The sequence below is a fragment of the Anomalospiza imberbis genome, chromosome 2 (assembly GCF_031753505.1).
Source record: "Anomalospiza imberbis isolate Cuckoo-Finch-1a 21T00152 chromosome 2, ASM3175350v1, whole genome shotgun sequence".
In the NCBI taxonomy this organism is placed as follows: domain Eukaryota; kingdom Metazoa; phylum Chordata; class Aves; order Passeriformes; family Viduidae; genus Anomalospiza; species Anomalospiza imberbis.
The window spans coordinates 32,444,398-32,448,795 of NC_089682.1; the positions used below are offsets into that span (position 1 = coordinate 32,444,398).

At 39.0% G+C, this 4,398-nt stretch overlaps 1 long non-coding RNA gene across 1 annotated transcript; it reads left to right on the plus strand.

Moving 5' to 3' along the window:
* The first annotated feature begins 408 nt into the window (after nucleotides 1–408).
* LOC137466020 (uncharacterized) lies at nucleotides 409–2,050 on the plus strand. Its single transcript, XR_010994950.1, has 2 exons — nucleotides 409–1,468; nucleotides 1,813–2,050. It is a non-coding gene; the product is annotated as an uncharacterized lncRNA (long non-coding RNA).
* Nucleotides 2,051–4,398: the final 2,348 nt, after the last annotated feature.

The following is a 4,398-nucleotide window of genomic DNA, read 5'->3' on the forward strand; positions in this document are numbered from 1 at the left end:
GGAAATATGGGATATTTTTGTCTGTTGTGGACATTGTTATGTCAAATGGAAATACAAGAGAAGAGGAGTTATTTTATGTTAGGTGCCTAATACCATCAGAAGTAAAACAAAGACATTTTTAAAATAGAAACACTAAGGATTGAATTTTTACTTTCTATAAGACTGTCATTTTATTAGACTTCTGTTTTATAATTTTAATGAAAAATACCACTGTATTTCACTGAATCATACAATAATTTAATTTCACAAAAGGCAATGCAAAAGGACCCTCACACACTCAACAAGCTTAGGCTTGTTTTCAGGACTGTGCTCTGCACCTAAATTCTTTTCCTATCTATTAATTGATTACTTCTCAATAATGTTCCATCATGGTATCTATTGTAATTCTGTTGAACAGGGAGCCTATTACTCAGTGGGATGAACAAACTTCCATGCGTGGGAAAGAGAACATTAAACTGAGACCAAATTATTTGAGGCAATCCTACTTCTCAGCCACCTACATTCTGCAGGAACACAGAGACAGGTTTGTAGTGGTGTAAATTTCTAGTGTGAAAAATCTGCTCATTGAAAAAAAATCTGCTGGTCCAAGGATATCCTGTACATAGTAGGCAAACTCACAATTTCTCTTCTGAAAACCAACACCCCTCTAGTTTTAGTCTTCCCATCTCTGAGGGCAGGAAAAGCCCTTTGCTGAAAAATTAAGCAAACATAGGCATATATGGAAATATTTACTACAAAATGAAAATGAAAATGAAAATATTTGATGACTGTGGCATGTGACAAGTGAAAATGTTCTCACTATCAGGAGAAGAAGCTTCTTGTTTACCAGAAAGAAGTGATCCTACCTGTGCATTTAAAGGAAACTTCCCCACAAAGCCTGATTTCTGTGATTAAAAGGATATCACAGCCCATGGTTTAGCTTTAAGAGAGCTGAACTACCTAAAGTTTTTATAAGCACAGAAAGCTCAAACCTTGAGCTATTTATGTCAGTTTGACCTTGCCAGTCATTACTCCCTGTGATAACTCCATCTGAATTCCTCAAGGAACCATTTTGTGGCTGCTGTGAACATAAACATCTATAGATTACTTTGCTTTCACCACATTCCAACAATTCTCAGCTTTTCCCATGACCCCATTTCCACTTGCATTTCCAAGATCATGACCTCCACTTTGGAAACGGCATTTACTCCAGGATACACTCTGCCAACCAATGCACGACCCAACGAAAAAATGAGCACTGTATTGAGCATGACCAGGAAGAAAGGTTCTGAAATAACACTTACAGTTCCAAACCCTTCCCTCATGGGGAAATGACCTGTGAAAAATCCAATCTCTGTTCTGTCAGCTTTCTCAGCAGCCCATACTTTATGCCATAAAGCTGTGGGCTGATATCCCTTATGGGACACCCTCAAGTCTGAGCCTGCTACTTTGTGATGATGAACTCAAGACCAGCTGTCTACATCAGAAGGTATGATAAAAATTGGTGGTGAAAGTTAGCCAGTGTCCTTCTCATTTCCTCAAATAACATATGCAACAGTATTGCTGGTTTTAATTATATTTAGCCCATGAGGTAATGTTATTTCCCTAAAAAGTGTGATTTATCATGTCCATCATTACTCTGAGCACTTCAAGTGAAGCTGTTATACCAAAAAGCTTTTTATTTTTCCTCTGCAGTAAATTTCCCCTATATTTGCAAAGTCTAGAATCAAACTATTTTCTTGTGATTTCAAAAATTAAAAGTTTTCAAAACTGTCTGAGCCATTCAAACATATAAGGTAAGAGGGAATTCAGTGACAGACCTTTGTTTCCCAGTATATCTGTCAGAAATTTGTTCTGAGGAGGCCCAAGTACTCCCCAACTCTAGTTATGCTCATTAAAACTGGAGTAGCTCCATTCATGCCAACTCAACAGAAATCAAAACCTGGCTTGAAGCCTTGGATCTTCATATTTCAGCTGCTCACAGCAGAAGAGGCCCTTGGAAATTAGTACTCTCATCATGTGGTCTGGATGCAGTAATTTTACCTCCAAAGGAATAACAGACAAGAAAATGCTTGCTTTGAGCTGAAGTCAATGAGTTGAGCTGGCATTGTAACCAAAGCCATGGGCAGGGACAATTTTCACTGTCCCAGGTTGCTCCAAGCCCTGTCCAATCTCGCCTTGGACACTTTCAGGGATCCAGGGGCAGCCAGAGCTTCTCTGGGCACCCTGTGCCAAGAATTCAACCTCACAGTAAAAAATTTCATCCTAATACCTCATCTAAACCTTAATTGCATATCAATAAGTGATTACCCCAGTGCTAAAGAAGCCCTTGACCTAGAGCAGGAACAGAAGGGAGAATGAGCATTTTGATCCAAGCCAGCAAAACCAGCTACTGTGGCAGGCAGTCTTTATTTTCTCACAGCATCTATTCCTAGTTTTGAGATGGACAAAGTGCCATTGAAATAACAGTTACTGGCCTACTCTTCCCTGCAGACCCGGGAGATACATCTACAGAAAAGTCAGGCAAAAAGTGATAAAACACACAGCTGTTTGCAGCTGTCCCAGCCCAGATTGGAAGGGCTACATAAATCAGGACTCATGACAGAAAGGATGCACAATCTGTCTGAGCAGGCATCTGGCAACACCACCACCCAGTTTTTACATTTTTACAAGCAGCTTTGTAAATCATTGTCTTCAGCAATTACTTGGTCCTGTGAGTAGCAGTGAAGTCATTTTACAACCAAAACAGCACAATCTTCTGAAATGGGAAGGGAGGCAACTATCCATGAATTTAGAGAAAAATGTCTGTGGAAGTCATGCGCTATCAACACCAGTAGGGGATTGAGATGTTCATTGGGCCAGACACGGAGACTTTTACTTCTCCCACAGGTTGTTGCTATTAGTGAGGCAGGGAAACTCTCAAGCCAAATCAATCAATATTTCCTTTTAATTTTTAACCCCAAAGTAGTTTTCAGGTAGGACAGGCTTTTTGTGTGTCTTGTCACTGGTCCTGGAGACCTCAGACTAGATCTGAGCTCAAATATACACTCCCTGTTATTAGAATGGGGGCCCTAGTTTAAAAAACCATGAGTGGCAAGAATTAGCATCTTTTGCTTAAATCAGAAGAGAATTTGTCTCTATGCACCCAACAAATATCTCTTGAGAAAGATTTCCAGCTCTCCATATGAATTTCTGGACTCCTAAATAGGAGCTGCTGAGTTCAGATTGTCAGTGGGTGCTTGAGTTGGTTGTCAAACGCTCAGTTGGGCACTCTGGAGCTTTGCCTTCTTCCCTCCTGATCTTCTGAGGAGCCCTGGAGGAAGGGGGAATCCAAAAAGTGGCACAGAGTCACATCAGTTTTCCACAGGGAAGGAAAGCCAGTCAGGAACCCACTACAGCAGAGAGAGCACTGAGGACACTCAGCTTTCTCTCCCTGTCCTGATCCCTGTTGAAGAGTCTCAATTTTAGAATTTTTTATGTTTCCATCCCGTTTTCCTGTTTCATTGTCAGCATTACACCAAGACTACTTCTGGTTCTGATGGTAAAAAATGAAAAGAATCAAATCTCCTACCATACCTCATTTCTAACAGTGCATAGACTTCACAGAGACCCAAACTTGTATTAGCTTTTTGATTGTTTATATTAACCTTAGACTCGACTTTAAATTTCCTGCCTTTCCAGTATTTTGTACCAGACAAAACTTCAGCTAAAATACTGAGTGTTTTATATATATACACACATATATATGTAATGTATAAAATAAAAATATGAAGATTTCGACAAACTCCTTGCAAGTTTTCTTATTGGAAAATAAAGGAAGGAAAATAAGAAAAATTAGATCAGATACTTTTTAATTAGCAACAGCAGATGGTTCTTCTTAGCCAGATGAATTAACATGGGAAAAATCTAGATAATGTCAATATATTACATCTCCTTTCAATTGTTATTCCCCCAAACTTCCTAAGAAATCAGTGAAATATCCTCTGAAATCAACTGGAATCTTTTTTTGGTACGTTTCTTAACAGCATGTCTATGTATATAAACAACAACAAAATTATTCACTGGAAAAGCTTAAAAGACACAGAAATATCAGATATTAGTAACTTATATATATATATATATATATATATATATATATATAATTATGGAGGCCAGAAGCTTATAAATAAGCATTGGAAGAGAGAGGTGATCTTCACAAGATGTATTTTACACATACTTTTATGTGACCATAAGTGAATTTCAACAGAAATGCTGCTCTGGCTGCTCAGGCAGACCTAGACTTAAAATCTGGCTGGTTTCAGGGTGTTGAAGGTGGGCAAATAAAAATGAAGGCTTCTACAGGCACCAGCACTTCTGCTCACACTCAGGACTCACAAAACCTCTGTCACAGGGCTCTGCACACACCATCATCTCCTGGGG